At 49.2% G+C, this 17,787-nt stretch overlaps 1 protein-coding gene across 4 annotated transcripts in view; it reads left to right on the forward strand.

Annotated features, from left to right (window-relative positions):
• The first annotated feature begins 7,818 nt into the window (after positions 1-7,818).
• Positions 7,819-17,787, forward strand: part of DYRK1A (dual specificity tyrosine phosphorylation regulated kinase 1A) — a 152,102-nt gene continuing 142,133 nt past the window's right edge. Inside the window, exon 1 of one of the 4 annotated variants that reach the window (XM_075911902.1) lies at positions 7,819-8,369. The gene's annotated coding sequence lies outside the window, so the exon portion shown is untranslated. Of the gene's footprint in view, positions 8,370-8,427; positions 8,697-17,787 lie in introns of those variants that run through there. The other 3 variants (XM_075911883.1, XM_075911897.1, XM_006125985.3) reach the window with 3 other exon arrangements.

The raw sequence follows: 17,787 nt of genomic DNA on the forward strand, positions 1-17,787 counted from the left end.
CTGAGAGCCAGGACTAGTGGCTATAAACAAACTTATGGGACTGAAGGCAACTTGGCCACACCCATGATAAATGGACACCCAGCTAACTAAAATCATGTCAGACCATAGTTGTTGCCAGACCAAAAAATGCTGGATTACTGAGGTTCAACCTATATTTCCAGATAGCTTTCCTTTACCCTGGCTCAATCCTGCTACTCTCTCAAAACTCATTCACCAGAAATTCCTGCCTTAGGCTATGTCTACACTACAGTTTTTTCGGAAAAGGGGCTGTTTTTCTGAAAACACTTACATACACACTGCAATCACGAAAAAAAAATTGAAAGAACAGAGGGGTTTTTCTTTCTATGAAGAAAAAGGCATGTGTGGATGGGGAAGAGGGATTGGATGGTGAAGAGGAAAGAGGAAAAAGCACAGGTGCCCTGGTGGCCACTCTGTCCATAGAAATCACAGCTTAAATGCGAGATAGCGACCACACTGAATGGATGCTATCTTTTGAAAAAACAGATCGCCTTTTTCATGCGCTTTGGCAGCGTGGACACTCTCTTTCAGAATAAGTTTTTTCAGATCTCTTCTGGAAAAGCTTCTTCTGAAAGAAGTCTAAAGTCTAGACATAGCCTTAGAAACCTGCTTTTTTGTTGCGAATGAGGGACAGCTCTTACACCCATGAGCTTCAAGGGTTTCACCCAAACTCTGGCATAAAAATATGACTTCTTTCCCATTTTGTGTATCCCATCCTTAACTTCTCTGTATTTTTCCCATCTTTGTATTCTCTTTCATATACTGTCCTACATTTTCAAATAGATTGTTACATTTTTTATCCCAAAGAACACACACTTCTGCCTTCCCCCTAAAATCTCAGGCTCACTTGTACAAGCTCCACTTCTTGCCCTTCAAGTTGAGCAAATGCCCAAGCACATGCAAACTCCTTCAAAATCCTCTCTTGCACACAGGATCCTTCCCTTGCACTCACTAAACCTATTGACACTGACAAGCTGCCCTTGGTCCCAATCTACATGGGACAACTTACATAGGCTCACCTTCAAAAATTTATGCACATACTCTCTTCCACTATAAGTAACATCTCTCGTTCTTGTCAAGCCTTTTCCCCCCCTCTTTAGCCAAAAAATATACACATCATCCGTTCCCTCAAAGTTTTCTCTTTCCCATACTATCCCCTCTTCCAACTTATCTGATTTAAGTGTGTGGTACAACTTTCTAGTGGAGAAAAGACCGATGTAGACCAGATTTAGTAAATACCAGTGGTACCTAGATGCGTTGGGAGGGTGTTATGCAGCTGGATGCATAGGCAAAATTTGTGCCCCCCCCAGATGATCCCCTCCTTGCTTGTTCTGCCGCCACATGGGGCTTCCTCTGGCATACAGGGCCATTCTGCTTCCAGCCAGATTGACGTGCCCTCTGGACAACTGGTAACTGTGGTTTCTCAGAGGGGCGGGCTACAGGCGAGGACCCAGCTGCTATGGCCCAATGAGCGGTGCCTCAGACCAAATGGCGGCAAAGGGGATTGTGAGGGTTGTAGTTGCAGACAGGGCCTGTGTGTCAGCTGCATTCTGCACATGCAGCCTGAACCCCTGCCCTGTGCACTGCCCCCGCTGGGCACTTTGCGCTCAGTTTCGATTTCCTGCAGGTACAGAAGTGCCTGCGCCCATGAGATCCTAGCACCTTCCTTCTCTCCACTGCTAAATTGGTGCCCTTCTAGCATAGCACCCGGGGACAACTGCCCCCCACTATGCCACTGGTGGTACCATTTAAAGGAATACAGTGGTTGTATATTTGTACATGCTACCATATAGGGATGTAAAATCCTGTTAATTAGTTAACCAGTTAAACATTAACTGGTTAACTGATTAAACAGGAGCAGATGGGGTGGGATGCTTCAGCCTGGTTGGCTGGAGTGGTCCCCTTGCCCCTTTATGGCTGGGCTGGAATGGCCTCCACACTGCAGGTAGGGGCTACTCCAGCCTGGCTGCTTCTAACCCCGCACTAGGCTGCTGGCTCCCAGCCTGCACGATAAGGGTGATACTTACCAGGTAAGTTTAACTGGTTACCCATTCACGTCCGTACTGCCCTTCAATTTAAGAACTGTAACTAGGGATGTGAACAGGTAGGCAGACATCAGGAGTAGACTTACGCAAGGCTGGCACTTGCTTCTGCTCCCTCCACTGCCTGTATCCTATGTGCTGTGGCAAGACCACCAGTAATCTGCCAGTAGGAAGCGATACTTCATGCAGTACAACAGCTACATTGTAGACCTTTGCCACTCATGCTAAAGGTATGACAATAAGTGTCAAACATATTGCTTGCTTGATATCTTATGTGATCCACATAGTATATTAAGATTCTGCAGAATCTAAACTTTAATTTAAAAAAGTCTTGCTTTCATGATTGTAAAAGGTAACCTTTCAAATGCAAAGTATAAATTCAGTGCTGAATGTGAATCTTTTTTCAGCTGGGATGGAAAATGGTGTAAGAGTGAAATTATATGGCGGGAATTGGGAATTGTTGCACATCAGAAAATGTAGAAAGAAGCCGGAAAGGTTGAGAAGAAGTAGAGTACAAGAAAAGAAGATGAAATGAAAGGAACAAATAGCACTGGTTAGTCCTAAAAATGACATGACTTTCCTATGAGTGATTATGTATGTGGCTTAGCTACACTTTTAATTATTTGTTATTAAAGGCCATATTCTACTGCTGCTTTGTTTTGTGTAAGCCTCCCAGTAAAATCATTGAGAATTCCACAGTTGTAGTGTGCAGCCCTAAATTTAGACTGTGAGCCAAAAGTATAAGTGGAATTCAGGCATCTGCAGAGAATGTGCATGACACCAGTTATAGACAATAAATACCATCTAGAATGTGGCTGCCAAATTGAAGCTGTAATCCCTAATGGGTGCAGACTATGAAGGGGTATGTGTGTGTCGGGAGTAGGTTGATCTTTCTTCAGAACATATTTCCTTTCTCCACTCAAACCCACCTTTTTATCTGTGTTCCTTACATCATGTTTTCTATTTTTGTGTCTATTTATTGTCCTTGTTCCACTTCCTCCTCACCAATCTCTCTCCCAGTATCCTATTTCTGCTTTCTCATGTACTTTGGTTGCCAATCCTCTGGGTTTTGTCAGAATCAGACTCTATCTTCCATAGGCTTCTAAAGCCAAAACAGGAGATTTTTACACCACTAAAAGTGCAGTGGCACCGCAGGGGTAAGGCAGGCTCCATACTTGCTTTGCCACTATTGGAAGCAACCAGTGGCTCACTGCAGTCCTTGGCAGGGGAGCCAGGGATCTCCACATGCTGCTCTCACTCTGAGCACCAACTCTGCAGCTCCCATTGGCCAGCAACTGCAGTAATAGGAACGGTGGGGGCAGCCACTGCAGGCAACATGCAGGCCTGTGGACAGAGGCCATTCCTGCACACTCCCCCCGCAGGAGCTTTCAGGACCAGCATGGAGCCAGGGAGCCTGTCTTAGTTTCACTATGCCACTGACTGGGAGCCACCTGAGGTAAGTGCTACCTGGCTGGAGTCCCCACATCCTGAGCCCCCTTCCAGAGCCCAGACCCCCTCCTGCACCAGACCCACTGCCCAAGACTAGAGCCCTCCCATCCTCTGAACCACACCCCCTCCTGTACCCTAACCACTTGCCCCAGCCCACTGAAAGTGAAGGAAGAGTGAGGTAGGGGAAATGGAGTGAGCAGGCAGGGCCTCTGAAGGGGCATACTGGGGCAAGGAGTCTGAGTTTGTGCCATTAGATCAGTTTCTCCCAACCAGGGTTCTGCGGAACTCTGAGGTTCCGCAGACCATGGTCAGGGGTTCCACGAGAAATCATGGTATAAATAAATACAAATTTTGAAATACTGTGAACAATTCCAAATATCCCTCGAAATATCGCAGGAATTTTTGTCCGGCAATTGGCAATACTAGAGTAATCTTCGTAGGCTACCAACTGCCTCTTTGTTTTGGTCAGTTTGTATCTAAGGTTATATTTAGTTGTATTGTGCCTGCCCTTCCACTTACCAGAATTCTCTGCATTTAGCAGTAATGAATTGCACTCCCCACTGTCAACTATTTTTGACCACACAAACGTTTTCCTAGGTAGGGGTTCCTCGGGATATGAAAAATTATTTTAGGGGTTCCTCCATAGGAAAAAGGATGAGAATCACTGCATTAGATAGTTGTCAACCTAAATGGATTCCACCAATTTCTCCCTTACACTCATCCACTCATATGCTGGGATAGAAACTCGAATCAGATGTTACAACAGGGGCTAAACCTAGGACCCCACAGCATAGAATAGTATGTAGGAACTATGTTGTGCAGAAAAATGCCTCAGTGAGATAGATGCCAGCTCCTTCCCACTGCAGGAAAAGAAAGAGAGGAGCAGGTGCAGTCTCTGGAGGACATTATTCATCATTCTTGCACTGCAGGTTTTGGGTAGTCAGAGTCTAAAACTGATGGGGAACCTTTTTGAGTCGGGGCCACTGACCCACAGAAAAATCAGTTGGGGGGTTGCACAAAAGGAAGAAGCAAACAAAAACAAAACAAACAAAAACCTCACAGTTCACTGTGGTAGCCTCCAACTGAGAAGCAGACTCTTCCCACAATCCCCTTGTACATCAGAGCCTGGGGGTTTAAGCTAGTAGATTTTGTGGGGCCCCCAAACTCTGAGGTGAGGCTAAAAATGAGAGGTTCAGTGTGTTTGAGAGGGCTGCCTGGAAGCATGCATTGGATGTGGGGTCTGGTAGGGTGGTGAGGCTGGGCAGGAAGTAAGATGCAGAAGTGGAGTGAGGGTACAGGATCTGGGTGGGAGTGGGGGTACAGGAGCAGGCTGGAGATTGGTAGTGGAGAGTCTGGATGGGAGGGGGTTCAGAAGCAGGGTGGAAGTGGAGGGTCTGGGAAGGAGGGGGTGCAGGAGCGGGCTGGGGGTAAAAGATCTGGACAAGAGGGGGGTCCAGAAGCAGGAGTGAGTGCGGGGTTTGAGCGATGGGGGGCACTTAACTGGCACAGCTCCCCAGGAATGCACAGGGTTCGGTGTCCCCTGCTGCTCCTATTGGCTGTGAGTATAGCCAATCAGAGTAGTGGGAGAAAATTCTCCAGGCAGCAGGGAGAATGGAAATGGCAGCATGTGGAGTCATTTCTTTCCCTCCCCCAGGCAGAGCCCCTGAGTTGAATCTGGCCTTCCCTTGCCTAACTCTGTCCCCCAAGGCTCCGGGCTCCCAGCTGCTGGGGGTGGAGTCCTGGGGATCAGTTCCCCACTCATTGTCTAAAAGTGACCCTGCTTCACCCCTGGGGCCATCGGTTCCCCACCCATTGTCTAAAATGCAGGTGGGTAATAAGCAGCCTGCGGACCAGACACAGTTTCCTGGCAGGCAGGGACACTTTATTTACCTGCACATCCACTGGAATGGCTGCTTGCAGCTCTCTGTGGCTGTGAATTGCTCTCTCAGCTACTGGGAGCTGTGGGAAACTGTCCTGGCATGCATCGCTTCCAGCATCTCCCATTGGTCAGGAATAGTGATCCATGGCCAACAGGAGCTGTGACCCACTGTACCTGTAGATGTGCAGCTAAACAAAGTGTCTGGTAGTCTGCCAAGAACTAACCCTGGCAAACTGCATCCAGTCCATGGGCTGTTTATTGCCCAATGTGGTCTAAAAACAAGGATAAATACCCTACACAAGGGCTGCAGGCATAGGCAGAAATTTTGGTGATGTCCAGAATGCCAGAGCCTGCACTCTAATGGCACTCACGCTCTTCCTCCTCCAACTGTTTAAGGCTCTGAGAGGGAATTTGGGTGCTATGTGCAGGCTCTGGGTCGGCACAGGAGATACAGGCTCTGGGATGGAGTTTGGGTACAGGAAAGGTGAGGCGCTGGAGGGATTTGGGGTGCAGGAAATCTGGGGGTACAGGCTTTGGGAGGGAGTGTGAGAGTTGAGGCACAGGGAGAGCATTTGGGGGCTGAAAGAGGAATCCAGGGGCAGGACAAGCCCCTATAAAGTACTGTCTAAGGCTGCAGGAATTCTATTCTCCTAACCAAACTTGCTGATTAGGACGGGGGTCTCAAACTCACAGCACTGGGAGCCATCTGCACCTGAGCAGTTCCACAATCTGGCCCATGCACAGTTGCTGGCATGTGATTCTCTGTGGCCCTTAGATGGTGGTCATACCCTTCCCGCAAATCCAGTCCCTGCTCTGCCCTCTCCCCTCCATTGCACCCCTTACCTCAAGCCTCTTCCCCTGAGCTATGTGGCCTTGGGGATTACCAGAGGGCCTAATGCAGGGAGGAAGATGGGGTCCCCTGCACTCACTGCAGTGACAGGAGCTTTAAGAAAGCGAAGCAATGCAGAAACTGCTCTGCTCCACTGCCATCTCCCAGGTCAGCCCTGTCACTCTGCTTCACCTTAGCAGCAGAAAGTGGAGTGCCCCAATACGGGACTGGCCTGGGAGATGGGGGTAGACCAAAACAGGCTGCTGCTCAGTTCCACTCCCCACAGGTCCTATTGCTGTGGTGAATGTAGGGACAGCCTGCCCAAGTCCCCACAAGCTAACCTGAGTACCTTTGCACATACCTCCCCAAGGCCACAGAGACATACCTGCAGTGGCCCAGAGCTAACATCTGGAAGCCATTCTAGTCCCGCTGCCTTACCTGTGGTGGCAGCTGGGGATGGGGCTTAAATCAGCAAGGGGACAGTCAGAGCTAGGGGATTCATAGGAGGGGGAAGGAGTGTGCAGGGCAGCAGGTGAGGCAGGGGGAGAACATGTGCCGACCTCTCCCCCTGCAGCTCTGCCAGACTGAAGTGCCCACTAGGAAGATATGAGGACTGGCACTGGCCCTAATATAAACTGAGTTTGAAAGCCCTGGGTTATGGTCTCTGCAGCAGCCAGAAAGCTGAGAGTAGCAAATTTGCATCTGCTACCTCTTCCTTCTCCTCTCCATTTAGGGCCTCCTCCCTAGTGACTAACTGCTGCAGGGCTGCCTTCTGCTATTGCTCATCGCTTCGTCCCGCTGTAGGTTTCTTTCTTTATAGCAGCCACCGTCCATACCGAAGTTTAACTTAGCAGCTGAGGTACTGGCTCAGCTGCCCGCGGAGCCGGGCAGGCAGCGCTGCCCCCGGCTTAATCCTGCGGGAAAGCGCCGAAAGGGGGGTTTCTCCACAACTGCACGCTAGAAACTTCTTTGCCTGCTGCGGGAGGAATGGGTGAGTGCGGCGGCGGCTGCCTGCAGGCGCTCATGCGCCAGATCCCGCTGGCTCAGGCCCAGGGGCGGGGGCAGCAGAGGCGGAGGCGTCTCCCGCCGCTGTGCGCAGGATGCAGCGGCTCCGAGCCCTGCCCAGGCAGGCGCGGGGCGCGCGCGCGCGCTCCCCCTGTGTCCGCAAGGTCCCGCGCCAGGGACAAGCCGGGCTGCGGCGGCACCTCCGAGTTCGGAACGTCACACGCCGGTGGCAGCGGGGAGAGAGAGAGAGAGAGAGAGAGAGAGAGAGAGAGGCACCAGTTGCCACGGCAACCAAGCCCCGCCTTCGCCCATTTCTCCCCCTCCTCACGTCAGCGCGGCCTCCCGCCGTGATTGACAGTTACCATAGTAACAGGCTTGTCCCGTCGCCATTTTGTCAGTTGGGTTTTTTTTTTTTCAAATAATTTTCCCTTCCCGCTCGAATTATAATTTTACCCAGGAAACCGTCCTCGCGGGTTTTAGGGGCTCCGTCCCTTGGCGGCGGCAGAGAGGGGACGGGGGGAGGGGGCGGCGGCGCGGGCGGGCGCGGCAAGGAGCGGTCCGGAGAACAGCCCTGGAGAAGCCGGCTCGGAAGGGGGGAGGGGGAGGAGCAGGGGGGGCGGGGAGGGAGGGGAGAGCGGGCGGGCAAGTGAGCGAGGAGTTCCCGGGGGCTCGGTTCGGCGCTGCGCTCCCCCCGCCCGTCCGCCAGCTCCCTCGCTCGCGCCGCTGTCTGCGAGCTGCCTGGCCGGGGCTCGGGCCGCCGCCGCCACCGCCGCGTCCGGGCCCGGCTGCCGCCGGTGGCTGCGCAGGTTTGGAACGCGCGCCATTTTGTGAGCGATAGAAAATCTGCCCGGCCAGGAAGCGCCGCGGATCCGCCCGCCGGGCCGGGCCCCCCCCCCGACTCCCCGCGAGAGGGAGGCGCGTTGCAGGCTCCCTCCGGGGCCGGGGCCCCGCGCCACAACCGGGGCCCGAGGGCGGCGGGACTGGCGGAGCGGACGCGCTGCGGTGCTGGGACTCTTGGCCGAGGCGGGGGAAGCGCCGGGCTCAGCCGCTGCCGCCTCCCCGCAGCTCGCGAGAGGAGGCCTCTGCCGGGACCGGCCCCCGACGGCAGCCGGGCAGGAGAGCAGAGGCCGCCGCCGCCCCCACACGGGTAAGTGCCCTGGCGCCGGCTCCGCTAATGCCGGCCCCTCGACGCGGGGACAGCCCCGCTGCCATCTTAGAGCAAGGGGCCGGGGAGTCCCCGCCCCAGCTTGCCGGGCCGGGCCCGCTGCACCCGCGCCGCCCTGGGGAGGCTGGGTCTGGCCGGGCGGCCGCAACACCTTTTTCTCCCTGGCATGAAGGTGTTGGGCTCTGCGGCCCCCGCTGCCCGGCCAGGGCTGCTCTTGTCGTTCTGGTCCCGGGGGCTGGGAGAGCGGGGCGATGATCCCGGCTGCGGAGTGGGAAGGGGATGGCAGGACTCTCCGGCTGTGACCTTATGGTAGGTGAGATGGGTCGGGCTCTTCCGCAGCCCCCTAGGCCGGGAACGAGTCAGAAGTTGAACAGAGCAGGCACCTGTTGTGGTGGTGGGCTGAAGTGCCCCGTCTGCACTCGGGTTCGCGATTTCTGTGTCAGGTGTGGAAGTTGGAGGTGGGGATGGTGGGAATACTTGTCACGTTACTGTCATTTTGGAAAACCCACAGAGTGCACGTCTTCTAGTCGTTAGCTAGCTGCAGTGTTTGGCTGTGTTGCTAAAGAAGCTAGAAAACATACATCATGCATTTGAGATAATAAACGTTTTTGCTGTAAAGCAGCTCTTTTGCTAACAAAGTCCAAAACTGCAACTAAAGTACTGTAACTAGACATTCCAATAATGATGTGTTTCTGACTCTCTCAGCTGTGTAGTTTCTAGTTTAGTCTTTCCAAGGACTGTGTAAGGATTCTTTGATCAAGAATCTTGAATGCTGGTGCTGCTTAGCTTTCATTATTCTCCAGTCATCAGGAAAAAATCAAACGGAGGTGTTTTTAGCTAATAAATAGAGAGAACTTGTTAAAAATCGACAAGGATAAAATATATGACTTATTTGCATCCCAGAGATAACGTGCAGATAAAATGGTATGTGTTTCCAAACACTTGCAAGTATTACAGTCACTTTTAAATGGACAGTGCTCAAGGTTCTGTACAAATAGAAATTAACTATTTTTATCATTATATTGCTATCAGGTTGTTTTTTTTAACTTATTCCAAATGAAGCTTCCTTAAGAATCCGGAAGTATTCTGATAAATCCTCATTTTTGGTAACTGCAGAATACTGTTGAAATAATTATACTCTTTTGGGTCTGATGTGTTAGTAACTACATTCCAGTATTTGAATGTTAAATGTTACTAGTCTGATTACTGGTTTTCATGTGTTCAGCGAATTTATTAAATATATAAATTGTTCTGTAGATTGGTTTTGGTGTCATCAGCTCATATGAAGAGGTACCTGCAACAAGGGTGTTTTCTATATTTGAGGTTTAATGTAATTGATATAAAGTGTGCATAAGTTTTATTTTTTCTTTCTATTACTTTTTTTGGCATTTATCGTAAGTGTCTAACTTAACAGTGCTTCATACCTGTATCTTGAAGTTAATGTGCAAAGTGAATGCATCTGGTTTAGAAGTTGAATGAAAGAGAGCAATTAGTTTTATAGCTTTACAAAAGGAACAGTTTCTTATTTCTAGATACTGTACAAGTGTTTGCTAAATAAAAAGTACTTTGATATCGTTTCCAGGCTAACAAAAATATGGTAGGACACAATTTATGTCAGTAACTTTATTATATTTACTGAAATAAGATTTGTGTAGGTTTTGAACTTATCTTGTTTTTTAGTGGCCAATTTGAGTAAAGAAGAGTGAGTGAGGATGGTTTTAGTAAGTAGTAGAGGCAAGGAGATTTCTCTGATACTTGTGCTTCAAAAAAGTCCAACGACATGCCAATAGTATTCACACTATGTGTAAGGTGATAGTGATGTGGTCTGTTAAGCATCTGTCTTTTTTTTGAAAGTTTTGGGCTCTGTGTAGATGTTAGCACATGTTAGGTAATGGTCTGGACAAGATGCACTAACTTGACAAGTTTAGCCTGTATTATAAAGCAATTTAACTTGTCTAGACTAGACTTTTTAAAATGGTATGTGTTTTCTAACATGGTAGTACCCCATCTTTAAATCTTAGTCTAGAAAAGGGTTTAAAGAGAAACTTTTAACTGAATTGAAACATTTAGACTGTCTCAACAGGTGAAAGAGTTGTGAGGTCAATTATGGTAACTCGAATGAGCAAAAACAAAAAGGTAGGATATGTATATAGTGTGGTGCTTTTTGCTACAAGAATGTCTGTTTGAGAGCTTTCCTATTGAAAACTTTCCTAATTTTGTGGTGTGGGGTTTTTGTTGTGTGTGGTTGTAAATCTATGAGAAAGTAAGTAAACAAGTAGTTCTGATAAGGGGAATATGTTCTTTTTCACTGGTTATTGGAAGGAGAGAGGAATTATCTCTAGTATATATTGTGCTGATCTTTTAATAACAATTTCTGACCTGATCTGTAAACTCCTCAGAAACAACTAAGCATGCCATGCAGAGAGAATATAAGTGCAATATTTCCCAAGGTAGTGAGGGGGATAGATCATCCCCATAAAAACTTGAGTGACTTTATCATCAATTGTATATCATGTTTTAGTATTACAGCTTGCTAGTAGTCTTCAAATATAATCCGTGTGGATCCTTTTCTTTTCTTATTTAGGGATGAAAGATTTGTGATTATTTTTTTGATTCTCCATCTCCTCAAAAACTGTTGTAAAAATTACCAACTTATAATTTCTTTTCCTATTATAGGCGTATGTCAATACTTTTGGTAGGTCTTCATTGCAGAGTTCCCTTGTTTTTAGCCTCTTCCCCCATCTACGGTCTACATACTGTTTGGAAGAGCTATAAGCTTGGGCTCTGCTTTAGCTTGGGCTGGAACCTGTTCACTTTGCAGTAGGGATAGAAGCTTAATGAGGCAAGTGCCGATTGGCCTTCATGGGGAATTGTGAGAAAAGTAACAAGTTCTCCCTCAACTGACTGCAAAAGAATTATAGATAATCTTAGTTCAAAGAATTATGAAATATGTCCTCCTTCTTCTACCACAAACACAGATGAGTGCAGAAATGGGAAGAACACTGTAAAAAGTGTGTGGTTTTGTACTGGGGTTGCTGACACCTGGACTAGGCTAATTTGGATGCCGATTTCCTGCGCTAACTATATCCTTTGGGACCAAATAATGTGGATTGTTTCCTTATCATTAATGTGTAAAGTGCTGTTTGATTTTTTTTTTTTGTAAAGAACACAATCAATTTAAATTTGGCTTTAAATTTAACATTTGTAAAAAGATTTGCAAAACAAATTCAAGACCAATAAAATTATCACTACAATTAAAATAAACTAAGAAATTGCTTGTAAACAAATGTTCTTCTTCAACCTTTAAAATCCAAATGTTTGAGTGCTAAGTATGTAAAAGTGAAACTGACTAAACAGAAGTCTCATTTTGAGAGAAATCACTGCATTTAAAACATGCAGTGATTGAAGTTCTAATGTGTTTAAAAATGAAAACACAAGTTTGTCTCAGTTATGGTTGGGTTAATTAGGGTAGGAAGGGTCAATGATTAATTAATGTACCCTTAAAGTGAAATGTTTGACTATCCCCAAAGAGTACTTAGTAATCAGTTTTGTTGTTACTTTGGGGCAACAGTTTGAAAAATTTACAAATTGATGCACAAGGACAGTGCTGTTCTGCAAATGTTAGTTGAGATGCCTAAAAATAGTCTATTCAAGTGAATTATTGGATACATTAAAACACCAAAAATTACCATTTTTCAATATCTTAATTTATACTAATTAGTTAATGTTCACTTAAACACATTTTTAAATGAATTAATACAGTCAAGCCATGATAGGCTTTACAAACGAAAAACATATTTTTAAGTGACTAACTTGTCCTTTATCTGAGTGTGGCATCCTGAATTAAAATGTAAGTGCAGTAAACCTTAGAGTTATGAACAGAGGAGTTAAAAACTGATCAATAACTACACACCTAATTTGCCACTGGAAGAACACAATCAAGAAGCAGCAGAAACCCTTCCCCCCAAAATAGCATGGCCCCAGGCTCCATCTGGCACTTCCTCTTTGAAATGCACAAGAGTCCCTGCTGGGGCTCTTGTGCATTGCACAGCATTTCACCTTTGATATTCCTTATCGGCTAATCGAATAGTCAATAGACTTCCCATTGACTATTTGATTAGTTAATTAATCAAAATTTAACACCCCTATTCAGACTTGCAAACAACTTCTATTCCTGAATTGTTTGGAACTCTGAGATTTTTACTATAGTTAAAATTGGTGGTTTATTATTAAATCTGTTCAGTGCATGTACACAAATTTTCACTTGTCTTTCCTACAATATATGGCTACTGCTATAGCAAACTAGCCACACTCAACTGCCAAATAGCCACATGTGTACACTGACCACACATTCTGATCTTTCCAGGAAAGTCCTGAATTTAAACACTCTGTCCTGGTGCCCCATCAACTAGTGAAATGTCCTGGAATGTCCTGCCAGATATTTCACTACTTGACGGGGATATCAGCTTGCAGGAAGAAGCAAGAAATGGCGTGGTGTCATTGCTCCTTACACAGTGCAGCAGCCTCCTCCCCCACCCCCTGAGCAGGGTTTGTAGGGCAGATGGGCTGGCTTCCGGTAGCATGTGGTCCTCCCCCCCCCCCCACGGGACTGCCTCTGCTGTGTGGGGTTCTTGTCTGGAGGCACTGCCTCCTTCTCCTTGGAGCCCTGGCAGGAGCTACATGGAGCCCGGCTGGGGTGCTGTGGGATGGGGCTCTCAGGTGCCGGGCCCGCCAGGTGCAGGGGCTGGAGTGGAGGATGTCCACGGTGCTATTTTTAGTACTGTGGTCCCAGTCCCCATGGGTGGCTCCAGCTGGAACCGGGCTGCCTGCAGTGACCAGGACTGCGGTACTAAAAATCCACCCCAGGAGCATCTGGGGCTGGCCCTGCAAACTGCTTTCCACGTTGAAGGCAGAAGGTGAGGGAAGGGGCAGGGTGAGAACTAAAGGGGAGCTGGGGGTGAGGAGAGTAAGGGGCTTGTGCTGAGGAGAGGGGCAGCAGAAGAAAGGGGAAGGCACCAAGAGGTAAGGGTAGGTGCAGGTGCCAGAGGATTGTGGGGGTGAAGCAGAAGGGCAGACTCGTGGAGGGGAGGGAAGGGAAAGGCGACAGAGGAGAGAGGCAGGGCAAGTGGGTAGAGGGAGATGTAAGGAGAGGGGTTTGGAAGGGGTAGCTACAGATGATCAGAGTGGGACTAGAAGAGGAGTGGACATGGGGAAGAGAAGGGCTGGTGCAGGGGAGGGGGGCAGGTCCCCAAAAGGTTGAGGGGAGTGAGAAGGGCAGGAGCCAGGACAACAGAGGAGGGTAAGGGGTGGGAGGCAGCATGCACCAGGGGAACAGATGGGGGGAGGGGAGGAGACATGGCAGCAGAGGGAAAAGGGAGAGGTTTATAAGATACTTATTCATAACTTGGGTGCCACAGTGGTACACATCCAAACAAGCACACATGAACTCAATACTGATGCACAGGAGAACATTCACTGTGCTCATGGGAGGAAAATCTAAGAGGGAATGCTTGCCCCAGCGTCTCCCCCCCGAGTTAATGCAGAGCAAATTGGGTTAATGTAATTTCAGGATAGTTGCATGGGGGGGAGGGAAGGCAGGTCCTATGGGGGCCAGGCCCATCCCTATTGGTAGGAAGATGGTGGGGGGAGTTCTTAGAGGGGTTACACGACCCTTTATTTCTGATGATGTGTCCACCTTGATCCCTGGAGTACTACCTCAAGGGGTGAGACTTCTTGTGGCAGGGTGTGTGACTAACAGGGATCAGGGTGCATGGCTAATATGTCCCTAATTTTGGTTCAGAAAATATGGTCACCATACATATGTGGCTAGTGTGTTGGACATCATGGTTCTAGTTTATTCTGATAACAGTGGCTCCTCAGCAAAAGATTGTCAGGCCTATTCACATTAATTTCCCTTGTAGAGAAACTGGATTGGTTACATCTGAGATCAAGAACACAGAGGACCATCTGTGAAACTGAATTAATGGTGTAAAACAGGGATGGGGAACCTCAGGCCCAGGGCCTGGATGCGGCCCCTGGCTAGCCTGGATCCAGTCCCCTGAGGCTCATGGACACCCCTCCCCCCCACTGCATTGGGAAGTCCATACTGGTACTCCAGCCCTCTTTCCCCCTCCCCCCCACTACCTCACTGTGAGGCTAAAGTGCACAAAATCTATTAGGGTGGGCCGGGTATGCTCTGGTGTGTGAGGGGAATGTGGGGAGGGTCTGTCTTCTTTTCAGTCAGGTGCCACATCAGTGAGGGTTTGTTCTTCTTTTTTTTTTTTTTTTTTGCTTCTCACTGGTGTGCAGCCCCCAACCAATTTTTCTCTGGGTGGGCACCCTCTTTCCTCCCCACCCACCCACCCAAAAAAGGTTCCCCACCTCTGCTGTAAAAAGAAGAAAGCTTTGTTGTCTGGCAAGAAAGAAAAGTGTTAAGTACTTGCCCTTTTTCCACATTATCTTGAGCACATGGAATCTTTCCCACACAGAACCCTGTTTTGTCTGTCTGATTAGCACCACAAACTTTGTCATTATACCCAAACAAATAATTTTTGGAACATAATACAGGCAGTCCCTGGGTTAAGTTCTTAAGTTGAATCTGTATGTAAGTTGGAACTGGCGTCCAGATTCAGCCGCTGCTGAAACTGACCAGCGGCTGACTACAGGAAGCCCGAGGCAGAGTTGCTCTGCCCCGGGCTCCCTGGAATCAGCCGCTGATCAGTTTCAACAGGCTGAATCTGGACGCCAGTTCCGACTTACAAACAGAATCAGCTTAAGAACCCCAGGAGTCCTCAAGTCAGCTGCTGCTGAAACTGATCAGCGGCTGATTCCAGGAAGCCCGGGGCAGAGCAACTCTGCCTCGGGCTTCCTGTAGTCAGTGCTGGTCAGTTTCAGCAGCGGCTGTCTTGGGGACGCCTGGGGCAGAGCAGCTGGGGTGCTGCTGGGTTGCTCCAGTAGCGCCGCTCCTCGGCGCTACTGGACCAACCCACCAGCACCCAAGCTGCTCTGCCCCAGGCGTCCTGATTCAGCCGCTGCTGAAACTGACCAGCAGCGGCTGAATCAGGACGCCTGGGGCAGAACAGCTGGGGTGCTGCCGGGTTGGTCCAGTAGCGCCCAGAGCAGCGCTGCGGGGCCAACCGGCAGCGCCCCAGCTGCTCTACCACAGGCGTCCAGAGAAAAGCCTGGTCTGCTGGGGGGGGGGGGGGGAGCACCAGCTGCACCCCTCCCCCCCCAGCAGACCAGGGAGACGCAGGTGGTGGACCGAGACGCACCGCGGTCCTGCCGCCCGGGTCCTCCGCGGCTTTGCTCCGCGTCTCCCTGGTCTGCTGGAGACCAGCAGACCAGGGAGACATGGAGCAAAGCCGCGGAGGACCCGGGCAGCGGGAGAGCCCAGACACGCCGCGGCTGTCCCGCTGCCGGCATCCTCTTAGGCTTTGCTCCCCAGCAGAGAGACGGGGAGCAAAGCCTCGGAGGACGCCGGGAGCGGGACAGCCGCTGCGCGTCTGGGCTGTCCCGCTGCCCGCGTGCTCCGCAGTTTTGCTCAGCGTCTCCCTGGTCTGCTGGGGGGGCTCCCCCCCAGCAGACCAGGGAGACGCGGAGCAGCTTTTCTCGCCCCGGAGGACGCGGGCGGCGGGACCGCGGTGCATCTGGGCGTCCCGCTGCTCCCGTCCTCCGGGGCGAGAAAAACCTGGTTCGTAACTGCGGATCCGACATAAGTCGGATCCGCGTAACTCGAGGACTGCCTGTATAAGAATGGCCATACTGGGCTAAATGGACCACTGGTTTGACTTGGTATCCTGTCTTAAGACGGTGGCCAGTACCACATGCTTCAGATGGAATGATCAGAACAGGGCAATTATTGTGTAATGTATCCCCTCTTATCCAGTGCCAGCTTCTAGCAGTAAGAAGCTTTAGGGATATCAACAGCATGATTTGCATCCCTGATCATCTTGATTAATAGCCATAGATGGATGTATTCTCCAAGAACTTACCTAATTTTTTTTGGAACCCAGTTATATAAAACAAAACATCACCATACATTATACAAAAGTATGTCATTTTTCATGACTGAACTATGAAATTCATGGTGGGTACATATCTGATCACAATCCATCTCAGTGATGATGGTAAAAATTCATTATCAGTGTTTTTTTTTTTTTTTTTTATTGCATCTGATTTGGGGTTTTTTAAGGGATGTAAGCAACTAGTTGAGTGACTAGTCTTTCTGTCAGAGGCATCAAGCGGGGGAAGCAGGAGATGGTGCTGGGGGGAGCCGGCTTAAAAGTTGCTTCCCTCCAGCACCATCTCTATCCAGGTGGGAAGGGGGCAGAGCCACAGCAGTTCCGGAGCCTGCGCGAGCTGGGACTAGGGATGTTAAATGTTATTAACTGAATAGTCGAGTAACCTCAAGAATTATTATTGGTTAGTTGACTAGTCTAGAGGCCCAGGGGGCAGGGCCGGCAGCCACTTTGCACTAGCCTAACTCCTGAGAAGCTTCCTGCCACTTTGCGGTACTGCCTCTGTATTAGAGGCAGCAATGCAGGGTGCCAGATGGGACATGGTTTGCGAGGGGAGCCAGCTTCCTGTCGCCTTGTACTGCTATCTCTGATAAAGAGGCAGTAGCATGGGGTGGCAGCAGCCCTTGTCTAAGAGGGTCTGATCTTCTGGACCCAGTATGAGTCTGAACTAAGCTGGGTTGCTGCAGAGTCGCAGTAGGGGTAGGTCCCGGACCCGTTTCAAGCCAGGACTGAGGTGGGCTGTTGGCCAACTAGCTAAAAAATTTACTGGCAAGTGGGAGGGGAGAATGCATGTAGTCTGTAGCATTATCCTATAAGCTTTTGCTTATTGGTTAATCACTTAATGGACTACATTATTACATCCCTAGCCGATTCTGGTCAGTCCTGGCTTGTGCTGCCCCCACTGTGACTCTGCACTTTAAATGTACAGCCGCTCCCCGAGTTACGAACAAGTTACGGACCAACATTTGGTCCGTAACTCGAATCCCATAGAGTTACATGGCGACAGTGCTGTTCGTAAGCGTGGATCGCCGTTCGTAACTCGGATCCGCATTTACGACCGCTTTGGTTGTATGTGTGGATGATCGTAAGTGGAGGTGGTTGTAACTCGGGGAGTGGCTGTAGTAAGAGCCCAGTGGCTCTTACTATATTTAAAATGCAGAGCTGCAGTGGCAATAGTGAGTGCCTCTCCCCCTCCCCCCGCAATTGACTAATCGAGTAGTCAATGGAATTCCATCAACTATTTAATTAACCATTACTTAACATCCTTATAAAGTGACTAGGAGTCCTGTGGCACCTTATAGACTAACAGATTTATTGGAGCATAAATCTATTAGTCTATAAGGTGCCACAGGACTCCTCGTCGCTTTTCCAGATTCAAACTA

This window comes from Pelodiscus sinensis, chromosome 1 (genome assembly GCF_049634645.1).
Source record: "Pelodiscus sinensis isolate JC-2024 chromosome 1, ASM4963464v1, whole genome shotgun sequence".
Classification (NCBI taxonomy): domain Eukaryota; kingdom Metazoa; phylum Chordata; order Testudines; family Trionychidae; genus Pelodiscus; species Pelodiscus sinensis.